The following is a 13388-nucleotide window of genomic DNA, read 5'->3' on the forward strand; positions in this document are numbered from 1 at the left end:
AGGAAATTTTTGGAGGTAATGAATATGTTTATGGCATAGACTGTGGTGATGGGTCATTGGATGCATATTTATTTCCAAACTCATCAAATTGTATACATTAAATATGTACAGTTTTTTGTATGTCAATCATAGCTCAATAGAGTGGTTTAAAAAAATAAAAAAAAGAAATTATGCTCATATCTCCTCTTTTGTTTAAAGAAATATAAGAAGGGGAAACCAGAAAATAATAAAATTGGGTAGTTACAGGCAGTGGGTAGAGAAAGGGAGAAATGAATCTGAGAATAAGAACAAGGTAGAAGAAATGAGGAGCAAGTGATACATCTCTGAGCATACCTTTTTAAAAAAAATTTTATTGTGGTAAAAACATACGAAATCTACCCTTTCAGCAGATTCTAAGTATGTGATATTATTTTTGACTATAGATATAATGTTGTACAGTAGATCTCCAGAACTTATTCTCTTGCATAAATGATACTTTGTGCCTCTTTGTTAGTAACTTCTTGTTTCCTCCCTCCCCTAACCTCTGGCAATCACCATTCTACTCTTTGATTCTATTAATTTGACTATTTTAGATGCTTCATATAAGTGGAATCATGCAGGATTTGTCTTTCTGTAGAATTAAAATCAAAATCTTGGGTGCCTGGGTGGCTCAGTCGTTAAGTGTCTGCCTTCGGCTCAGGTCATGATCCCAGGGTCCTGGGATTGAGCCCCGCATCGGGCTCCCTGCTCGGCAGGAAGCCTGCTTCTCCCTCTCTCACTCCCCCTGCTTGTGTTCCTGCTCTCGCTATCTCTCTCTCTGTTAAATAAATAAATAAAATCTTTTAAAAAAATAAAAAAAATAAAATCAAAATCTTGAAAAGATACTTATTCTTACTTACTACTATTGCAGAATTTAGTATGATCAGAGTTAAGTTTTTGTTTATTTCAGGCATATATAACATAACTAATCCCTCCGGAGTATATTTACTGAATTTTCTTAAGTCTAACAAGAAAAACCAAATTGGTATAAACATTTTAAACTTAATGAAATATTGTGTGGCAGCTTTAAAATCCTAGTCAGATAATTCTAACAGCTGAGTCATCCATGGAATGAAAGAGTAGGATGGAAGACCAGATCCACACAGCTTTATTAAAACCATGAGGATAAGAGGGGAATGTTTTTCTACTTTCGTTTGTTTGAACTGTAGCAGGATATTTGTCAGAAAGGTCTTCTGTACTACTGGGCCATTATTTTCCCAGTCTCTGAGCTAGAGCCAAGGGCTTTTGATGAAATTTTTATTTGTCATTATTGAAGTTTCTTGTTTGGTAGCATCTACCATGCCCTGTCTAAGATATATGGGAGGCAACAAAGAAAGGACCCATAGTAGAGAAATTCCTCAAATCACAAGGTCCCTTAGTATTCCTTTGTCTTTCCAATTTTCAAGATTTTTTTATACTTGTTTTTGCCTTTATTTTTATTTATTTATTTATTTTTTTAGTAGTAGTAGTAAGTAGAAGGACCTAGTAGGAATTAGACTTCTCCATCTTGGCTAGCGCTTATCATTATAAATCTATGAGGTTCAGGCCCTTGCTTGATGGTCTGACCTTGCCACTTATCACTTACTAAGGTAATTGCACACACCGAATTCTGTTGCTTTGCAGCCTTGCCATATTTACTGATTATTTGGAAGCAGCCCAGGATGGGCCTCCTGGACTTCTACACATATTGTTGGATATGTCAGGATTGCAAGGCCCTGACTACTCATTCACTTTATAGCAAGAAATTATTAGTTCTCTTGAATCAAATAAAAAAGAGAATGCATTGACAAAAACAAGTTATAGAAAAGAGGCCAAAATGCAAATTATAACTGAAAAATACAGTGACAACAATAACAACAACAATGCAAACTGTACGGGCTTAATAGTATAGTGGAGATGACCGAGAATAGATTCTGTGAACTCAGCGAACTTCAAGTCAAATCAACAGAATTTACTCAATCAGAGAAAATAGGAAGAAAAGAGTAAAAAAAAAAAAAAAAGGTAATGAATAGAGTCTTAGGGACAAGAGCAACACTAACAAACTCCTATCATTCAACTCCAAGAGAGGAAAGAGAAGGAATGTGGGGCCAAAAAAGAACTCAAAGAAATAGTGATTTTAAAGTCTCCAAATTTGGTGAAAGGCATAAATCTACAGATTTAAGACCCTGGACCTCAAATAGGATAAACCTAAAGAAACTCATGCCAAGACATACCCTAATTAAATGTCTAAAAGCTGATGATCAACAAATAATCTTGGAAGAAGTCAGAGAAAAAGGACAAATTATTTATAGGGGAAAAACATTTTTCATCTGAAAATTTGCAGGTCAGAAGGAAATAAGCACACTTTAAATACTAAAAGAAAAGAATCATCAACTATGAGATCTATAGCTGACAAAACTATCCTTCAGGAGTAAAGACATAATAAGACATTCTCAGATAAAGGGAAACTAAGAAAATTTGTTACTAGGAAGCCTATCCTTTCTATATACAGAAAGGAAATGATAATAGAAAAAGGCTTGGAATTCCAGAAAGGAAATTAAAACATGGAATCAGTACAAATAAGGATAAACAGACCATTAATCTCATGATTTTCTTAAAATCACATTTGATGCTGAAGTAAAAATCATAACACATCTGATGTTGTGTACAATGTATACCAAGGAAATCTTAAAATAATTATATATAACCTGGGGAGGGTAAAGGGACCTAAATAGAAGTAAAATTTTAGTTTAATTTGAAAAAAGCATTAATGCCAGTTGACTGTGATATGTTTTTATATACACTATAATATCTAGACCAATCACTAAGAAAACTATACAAAGCTACATACCATAAAACACTATAAATAAATTAAGAAGAAATCTTAAATAATTTTCAAGTGACTCGCATATCTTGGACTATTTGGGTTACTATAACAAATTACCATGGATTGCGTGGCTTATTCAGCAAACATTTAGTTGTCACAGTTTTGGAGGGTGGAAAGTTCAAGATCAAGGTGCCCTAGACAGATTCATTTCTCGATAAGGGTGCTTTCCTGGCCTGTGGACAGTCATCCTCTTGCTGTGTATTTTCATATGGCAGAAAACAGAAAGAACTCTGGTATCTTATGGCTGAATGTCCAACTTTCCAGCAATGGGAACTAATGCTAAGTCCCTGATATGCCACCATCCTTCAGAAAACCCCATACTTGATTATAGTAGACTCTGTCAAACTGATTCAGTGATTCATTCTTATAAGGTAGACCCATAATGCAGGTATGAGTTTTCTTTTCCTGCCCAAAGGGCCTTAGCTAGTGCAACTGTCTAGAACCTTATTGAGTGTTTCCTCTGTCAACATGGGATCAATTTTATCATCATATCTGTCCAGAGTTCTTTCTCACATTATCCCAAATGTTGGGAGTGGCTCCATGACTTGGGATTCAAAATACTATACAGAAGTTGTTGGCCTGATAGCTTGTGTAGAGAGCGATGTACTAGCTTAAAGGCAATAATTTAGTAAAATGAAGCACCATCATTCAGGACAGACTCTACACTATTATAATACATTTACTCATATACATATGCTGATGCATGTACATATGCACCTTTATATAGTGCCATTTCTTCATCAGGAACATGAAGTCCAAGAACCACAGAGTTAGAAACAGGAATAGTTCTCCTTATCAACACTCCTGGTGTGCTTTCACTCACCACAACTTTGATCGCTGAAAATTTAGAGGTTTTTGTTCTGAAAAGGAGAACACTGCTGCCAGGGGATAGAGAAAGAAAGTTAGTGAATCATAAGCTGTGATTGCCACTGGGACATGTCACATTCCTTGTGTTAAGGGAGCAGAAGACAAGAACAAGAATCACCATCCAGACTGGGGAATTGATCCTGATCATCAGGAGGAAATAAGGCTGCAGTCACACAGAAGAAGGGATCAGGATGATGTTAGGTACCCAGTTGTTTCTCTTGAGCAGCTCTTGTATTTCCCTTGCCCAAGTTTGATAGCAAATACAAATGTTTAGCAACTGTATCCTGAGAAAAGAATGTGCTAGGGGCTCAAATCCCTCCAAGACAAAGGTTTTAGTTACATCTAACTATACCTCTGACACCAACTGTTGTCCTAGCTGAGGATGGAGGGACTAGAGGATGGGTATAGGAGAAAGGAGACAATGAGTTTTACATTTGGTCCTGAGACTAGATGTAGTATCTAGGTTAGTAGTTCAACTTAATATGATTATTTCCTACATTTCTTCGAGAAGTTTATCAGAACCTTAAAGAAGCTGGCACCAAAGGTGATCTGTATTGAACATTGATGCACTGCCTAGATCTCCCTTCAGTGAAGAACCCATTGTCCCAATTTCTGGGGATGCTGTAGGTGGACAATCTTCAGCTGAAAGCCCTTCTATGATTTTGTCACCCACCTGGTACTTTTGCTCCCAAAGTCACACCTCTTCCTACAAAATCAACATCCAACAACTGACTGAGTGAGCATAAAGAATAGCCCTCCCAGTTCACTAGGATAACACGAGGAAAATCAAGGGTGGCTATTTCTCCAGATCTCCCCATGAGGTCTGTCCAAACTGTTTCTGGGTCTACCTCACAGCTCAGCTTCTCCATCTGCTACTCCTCCTTACTCTGTCTTTCATGGGTATTATTTGTAAGAGTACTTTACACACTAACCGATAACAATCTGCATAGTAAACGATATCTTAAAGTCTGCTTTCTATAGAACACTTTACATGGTGTGCCACTTAGAACTAGAACCAGGACGTGAGCTTCCCTGGATGGCCTGGAATCGTGGAGGGCAGAGCTATCTGAAAGCAACTAGATTCCTGAAACATACATCCTTGTTTCTCCTCCTCCCAATTTTGCACTCACCTTTTAGGAACTTAATTGCCAGAACATGGCCAGAAGTAAACTGGCAAGGTAGACTGAGAAATGGTCCTGCCCTAAGATTCAGAGCAGAGCAGAGCATTAAAAAGCTATTTACCTGAAAGCAAACAGAAAAACAACTGGTAAAACCAATAGGTAATATGCCAGATTCTCAACTTACAGGACATGAAATTTTTGCACTTTTAGGGATAGAAATAAGATTAAAAAACTTTTAAAAATGTAAACCTCCATTTCAAAATAGGTTTTAAAGAACTAATAAATATTACAGTAATCAGGTTTATATTTTCTCTGTATTTTGTGTGGGTGGCTAATGTACTCAGTGAAATCAGTTGTTTTCCATAATTTTTTAAAAACATTTTTATCTATCTGTCTGTCTGTCTAGCTACATATCTAAGTATAATCTATTTTAAATTTTGGAGAAATAAGCATTATACAATGGCTCCTAACATGGCAGTTAGATCCTGTATGACTTAGTAGAGAGTGGTTTCCATCATCTGATAAATATGGAGTTATTACTGGGGATTAATACTAGGTATTACAGTGAGAATACTAGGTATATGAGGTGCCTGGGTGGCTCAGTCAGTTAAGTGTCCAACTCTTGATTTCAACTCAGGTCATGATTTCAGAGTCCTGAGATTGAGCCACATGTCGGGCTCTGGTCTCAGCACTGAGTCTGCTTGAGATTCTCTCTCTCCCTCTGTCCCTGCCCCCACTCATGCTCTCTCTCTTTTCTAAAATAAATAAATAAAATATTAAAAAAAGAAAAACAATACTAGGTATAGAAAAGGTAAGAATTTTCTTCTCCATGCATAAAGAGAAAGCACAGCAAAATCACCTCAGCAAAATATGATCAAGATTTAAGAAAATGCTACACGTAGACCCACAATAAATTAAAAAGTATTCCTTTTCTCAAGATTCTTAGCATAGAAGGAGTAGAAGAATAACATAGCCAGGACTGTCAGCTAAAATTTCTACTATGGCATCACATATGATCAGAGACAAATTTTTGTTTTATTTTTTGGTTTGTTTATTTAGGTATATATAATTTATAACTAAGCTTACTGAAATATATTTACTGAATTTTCTTAAATCCAATAAGAGAAACCTAATTGTTATAAATATTTTAAATTTGTCCATGACTTCTCAATAGCATAATTATTCCATGTATTAATGAAAGCAACTTTAACTTATTAAATGGAATATCTTGTAACTACTAACATAGTTGTTTAAGATTATAGAGTATAATTGAAATCATTATTTCTGTAATATTAATTTTAAATAGTTAAAAATTGAAATCCATGTTTTTTTTTAAATTTACTGAAAATCAACTAATTAACATATATTATATTATTAGTTTCAGAGGTAGAGTTTAGTGATTCATCAGTTGCATATAACACCCAGTGCTCATTCCATCAAGTGCCCTCCTTAATGCCCTTCACACAGTTACCCCATCCCCCCACCCACCACCCCTCCAGTAGCCCTCAGTTTGTTTCCTATAGCTAAGAGTCACGGACGGTTTGTCTCCCTCTCTGATTTCGTCTTATTTTATTTTTCCCTCCCTTTCACTATGTTCATCCATTTTGTGAAATCCATGCTTTTATTAAAATTAAGTGATCAAAATGACAGGAAGCAGTTAAGTGTATCTATATCTATATCTATATCTGGGTAGTAAAAGTATATACCTTTTGCATGAGTACATTTGAAATCAAAACATATTTGTAAGTAATAAAAAACTGTCTTAAAAATTTCTCCTGACTGAATTTTTAATCAATTATGAAATATTTCCCTTAATAGAGTTGCAATGTAAAATAAGTGTACTGAAGTATGTTCAAATTTTTTATTATTTGAAATATATACTTCTTAAGGTTTTAACTCAATTTTTTTTTCAATGAAATACAACAAATTTTCCAAAGTGATATAAACTTTTAAGGTAAATTGGTTGGAATATCCAGAGGAAAGTATCTGTATCTTGAGTGCATGTGACTAATGGTTACATTTTCATCTCATAAATCCGTAGGTAAAATTTAGTCATTTACTAACACTCTGATTTACAGCATATATGGATTTTTCTTTGAAGCAAAGAAGTCAGAATTACATCAGGGGCAAGCAGCTACAAATAAAATATGATGACCTTCATATATGAAGACGACACTTCTGACATTCTTTGTAGTGCATGAAACATTGAGTGATTTTTTTCTGTAAATTAGATTGTTAGGATTTAAATTATCTAGTTTCTTGTTCTGTATTCTGAGCTAGCTGTGATTTTTTCACTCTATTTCTCTATGGGCTACAGACAATATTTAAAATTTTAGTGAATTTTTATATTTCAAAACATTTCATATATATAAATAGTGAGGTATTAAAATATTAATAAGCTTGAGTAAATATGAATGCAACAATATTCAAATGCATTTGGATAATGATATATTATAAAAGTATAAATAGGTTTAGATATTTTAATAATTATTAATAATAACTTTGAATACTAAAATATAGATGCATTACTTGATTTTCCCAAAGGAATTTGAATATATGATACTTAAATTTAGAAGGGAATTGTGTTCCATGGAATTACATTTTTAGAAATTCTGATTTATGGGGTGCCTGGGTGGCTCAGTCGTTAAGCGTCTGCCTTCAGCTCCGGTCGTGATCCCGGTGTCCTGGGATCCAGCCCCGCATGGGGCTCCCTGCTCCGCGGGAAGCCTGCTTCTCCCTCTCCCACTCCCCCTGCTTGTGTTCCCTCCCTCGCTGTGTCTCTCTCTGTCAAATAAATAAAATCTTAAAAAAAAAAAAAAGAAATTCCGATTTATTCAAACTTAATTAATAAAATAAAACCTGGTCTTAGCCATACTTTCTATGAAGTTTTAATGAGTTGAGAAAGGTACTGCAATCCAGTTAAAAGTTACCAAAATTCTACACAAGATACATTTTTTCCCCAATACTAACAATTATATTTCAGACGCTGAAAATGTCATTTTTTTTCCTTTTTCAAGTTTTTATTTAAATTCCAGTTAATTAACATACAGTGTAATATTAGTTTCAGGTGTACAATTTAGTGATTCAACACTTCCATACAATACCCAGTGCTCATAACAATAAGTGCACTCTTTAATCCCCATCACCTATTTCACCCATCCCTCTGCCCACCTTTCCTCTGGTAACCATCAGTTTTTTTCTCTAGTCAAGAGTCTCTTTTTCGACTTGCCTCTCTCTCTTTTTTTTTTTTTCCTATGATCATTTGTTTTGTTTATTAAGTGCCACATATGAGTGAAATCATATGGTAATTTAATATTTTCCCCATAACTTAAACAAAATTATGAAAAAATTAAGTTAAATTCAAAATGTGCTAGTGCTAGGAAACATCTTTCTTACCAAAACTGCGTCTTAAGCTGCAAATGCCTTAATGTTTATTATTATTCTTGGAAAAAATATGTTTATTGTCTCTTCTCTAATTTTTAGATACTACCCAATGAATAACATGAGAAACCATCAAATGCCCACAATTATCAAATGCAATTGTGTGGGGTTTTTTTTTAAGATTTTATTTATTTATTTCAGAGAGAGAGCACAAGTAGGGGGAGTAGGACAGGGAGGAGCAGGCTCCCTGCTGAGCAGGGAGCATGATGCGAGACTCGATCCCATGACCATGGGATCATAACCTGAGCCGAAGGCAGACGCTTAAATGACTGAGCCACCTAGGCGCGCCCAAATGCAATTGTTTTTAACATTCAGAAAAAAATCTATACAATAATTATTTTAATAAGAACACCAAACTATTGATAATAGTTTCTTTGGGTGGTGGCTATGCTTTAATTAAATATCTAGTGTATAATGTTAACTTAGTCACAATCCTCTCAATTCAATGGGGATTATCAGCAGCGGGCAGTGTGAGGCTCTTGTTACTTCGTTGTTGTTGTTAAAAGCTCTATATTCTTTTCCAAATCTTATTGTTCTCCCTTCATAAGAACTTTAGATAAAATTTGTATTTTTCACAGATACTTAATTATATTTTACACAAAGTCATTGGGTTATACATCTTATCATTCTCAGCTAGCCATTTATAAGAACGGTCTATGTAGCTCTAACTATACCTAATTTGTTGTTTCCAATTGTTGCATAATTTTTCACAGTATATATCACCCACATTTTGTTATTGTGCCCATCCAGTGATAGGTTTCCAGGGTACTCATCTACCTTCAACCAAAAGCAATAATAATATGAATATCTTTTCAGATACCCTACCAATGAAATGTGTAAGAATTACACTAGGAAGTATGTCCAGGAGTAAGAATACTGAGTTATAAAGCACATGCATTTCTGTTTTGACAATGCAACATCAGCAAATTATTATTTTAGCTTGCACTTCCTTCCATGAGTGTTTCTATATCCCCACATTCTTGTCAACACTTGGTATTATACAGATGTCTAATATTTCCCATACTCTTGAATGGATTTAATTGCTATTTTGATTTGCATCTTATTATTATTTTTCAATATCAGTTTGAACATCTTTGTATATACTTGTCAGGAATTGGCTTTCTCTGTCTATAATCTACTTTATCTTAATTCTTAAGCAATTTGCCCTACAGGCTCTGGTATTTTTATTGTCATAGGCAAGAATTTGCTGAATATTTCAAATATTATAAGTCTAGAATTATCTGAGTATAATCTCTAAGCTTTTACAAAGTAGCTAATTTTGTCTAAGGTAGTTTTTTTTGTTGTTGTTAACCAGAATTTCTTATTTATTTGTTTGTTGGTTGGTTGGTTTGTTAATCAGAATATTTAAACTCACCATAATCAGTTCCATCATTATTTTTTATGCTTTTTTGGAAATTGTGTATGAATTTACTCTTCCATTTTATATCATTTTCTCTATGGATATTTTGTAGAACACATCTCAATTTGAATCTGTCTAACATTTTGTCACATTATTCAATATGGCAGGCATACCACAGAAATAATGTTGTGGCCTTCTTAGTCCATTGTATTAAGAAGCAGATGATGGCAACCATTGCTATGTACTTTAATCACCTAGTATGATGATAACCTTCTGGTTCCTTCATTGTAAGACAATTATTTTCTCCTTTTAAATTAATAATTGCATCATGGGAAGATACTGTGAGACTGTATAAACATACTATTTTCTCTTTATTCATATTGTAGAAAACAAGGAATCATCAGAATGATGAAATTGTTTAACATTAAAAAGTTAAAAAAATATACAGTAAAAATGAAATAAAGGGAACAGAATACATTCAGGGATGAAAAGAAAAGTTTAAAAAATTTAAAGAATGTATAATTAACTTCCTCAAATGTTGTGCCTATGTGAAATAATAACAGAATTGTACAAAAATAGCACAAGCAAGCAAAGAGTTCTTAAAAATTTAACATACTATATATATATTTTTTGTTTTTTTAATCATAAAGTTTGAAGATAGAAAGAATGAGAGACAGAGACAAAGAGAGAAAGAAAAGGGAAGATAAAAAGGAAGATTCAGCCTTACAAACATTAAAATAATCAAAGTTAAAGTAATAAAATAATGTCTGTTGTTCATGAAAAAATAGTTTAATAAGGATAGGTTAGACACAGTATGTGTGTGTATGTACATGGTATTCACTTATACACATCTATTGACTTGATATGTGACAAATGAGAAACCACAAATAATGTATAAAATGACAGTTTACCAGATTAGCCAATAATAATAAATGCAACTAAATGTAACACATGATCTGATATTTTCACTCAGTTTTATTGATGATTCTTGCCTAAATAATTTGGCAACTTCTTAATTCCATGATCTCTTATACAATTAGTTCGCTTTTCTATTGTAAGGGAGTTCTTTTCTTGCTACACCATTTATTTTGGAATTTATGTATTCTATATGCATTTCTTTATTTATAGCAGTGTGGTTAGTGGTTTCTTATTTTATTCACTATTTATATCCTTTTTCTACTACTGGTCCTTTACACATGTCCCCATTGTTGTTTGATGACTACTTTATTTTCTGCCACCACAAAATGTGTCAGGCTCACTTTGTACCTATATTGTCCATACCTGGAGGCAATCATTTCTCCAAGGAACACTGGTTCCTTTTTGTGAAGAATAATATTTGCATAAAATAATATTTGAATCCAGAGCTGGAATGATAATTGTGGTCATTTCTTTTGGGGTGTCAGTGCTTGTCAAACCTCTCAGTGGAAAAATTAGGAAGGAGATGCATGAATTCTCAGATCATACATACATGTATGCATAAGTATGTGTGACACATATACACATAAATATATATCTATATTTCTATACATAAAGTCAGATTTCAAGCCAGTTCCCTTTTTTCTGTATTTATATTTCCCCTCCATGTCAGTGAAAATACCATTACCTAAAATATTTTTACTTATTTGCCAGTCCACAATACATAAGTAGTATATTCTGGTTTCAAAATTGCTAGACTATGGCTATGTAAAAAAGAAAACAAAACCCTATGAATTAGAGCTTATACTGTATATTTTTTCTTCAGCCTGAGGGTATATGGATTAAATACCAAACACAAATTTTAGTTTGTTACTTTCCCTTGCCTATCTACCCTTCACTGTTGTTACATAATTCAATTAAAATATGTTTTAGTTCCTTTGTTCCCTTTGGTATTTCATTTTAAGTATCATTTCCCCACTGTTGTTTATTATAATTACTTTCTTTGGGTATGTGAAACATTATCATGGTTCCAAAAGTCAGAAATGTGCAAAAAGAAACAGAAAAGTGATTTCACTCCATATTATTGCTACCCTCTTCATGCAGTTCCTATCCATCTTCTCTAGGTAACCAAGCTCTCTGTGTTATGGTATATCATTTGTGGTTTCCTTTTTGCAATATTCAAATACATGTATATTTTACTGTTTTCCTTCCCCCCTCCTTTTTTTTTACACAAAATGCACTGACAAGTGGCATTTCTCAAAAGGGATAGAAAGTAGAGAGTGACTGGGTTAAAAATGACTGTTATCAAAACAGATCAGAAAATGTTTTTATGTCAAAGTAATATTTTTATTGAGAAACGAGATAAAACAGGAAGTCCTGTGAAGTACCAGATTTTCTATCTCTTGAATATTGATATTTGTCTTCATGTTCTAGATATTCAATTTTTACATGTCTTGTGGATTGTTTTGTCTTCATGATATTATCCTGACATCTCAGAACATAATATATTCTTATATTTATTACTTAGTGAATATAAATGCATAAAAAAATGCTATTCCATAGAAAAGATGACCTGATTAGATCATTTTTGAGGTTGCAAATCATAGAACTATGTAATGTAAAGCTGACATCTTATTTCATATTTGCTATCATTATATTATACTCTAGTATATATTTTAGTGATGTATGGAATTCAACCTCTTGTTCTGTCTGATAAGTAGAAATGTAAATTTTAGTAATATTAAACAAAGAGACCTGGTAAAACAGTCATCAAATGTATGTCATTGTTAAGTGATTTTATGTGATAAACGATATAGCTGAATGTTAAAAGAAATAGGAAGAATGTAAACCAAGAAAATTAAATATGATTGAAGATATGAAAATGAGTTAAAATGATATTTATTACCTAAAATATTAATATTAAAATCTTAATATACATTTATACATCTACCTCTCGCTCTCTCTCACTCTCTTTATAAAGCTATACAAACAAGAGTTCATACTGATTATCTCTAATATATTTAATATATGCTTAGACACAACATATTAAGTTATTTGCTCAATCCTAGAATACACATAAAAAAATTTTAAAATTATTAAATCACACTCCGAGTAACAAATCTACTGACTGAAGTACAATATTTCCTTACTGTTCTTTTTGGCTTTAGCCTTACATTAGATGGCCAAAATGTTGCATTTAAGAGTTACCTAAGTTCATCCTTCCTCCTTGCCTCTGTGTGGTATGGTTATGTTATTCATTTGAAATTGGGGGATTCATTTAGTTCTATTTCTATTCCATTTTGAGTTTTCTTTCCCTCTTCGATTTTATTCTTTAATATGTGAAACATAAATATGGCTCCAACAGATCTATATAAAATGACATATTTGGAAAATCATTGTCTCCATTTCTTTTGTTTCATTTTATTAATGAGGTATAATCCACATGCTATAAAATTCATCTTTTTTTAAAGTGTACAGCTCAGTGGTTTTGAATATATTTACCATATTTCATTTTCCCATTCATTCCATCCTGTCCCCTATTCACACCCAATCATAAACAAAGTTAATAAATTATTTAACTTTAATTCTATAGAAGGTATTGTGTCTTATACTTTATAAATATTACCTCATATATTATATATTTATATAAATTATATAAAATATAAACTTTGTTTATGGATGAGGATACTAAAACTTAGAGGAAAAATGTGACTTTTACAATATCATAATTCAGTGTTTATAAATTGAGTTTAGAACCCAGATCCTCTGAGGCCAAGATCCATGTACTTACCAACTCTAA

The sequence above is a fragment of the Halichoerus grypus genome, chromosome 4 (genome assembly GCF_964656455.1).
Source record: "Halichoerus grypus chromosome 4, mHalGry1.hap1.1, whole genome shotgun sequence".
NCBI classification, from domain to species: domain Eukaryota; kingdom Metazoa; phylum Chordata; class Mammalia; order Carnivora; family Phocidae; genus Halichoerus; species Halichoerus grypus.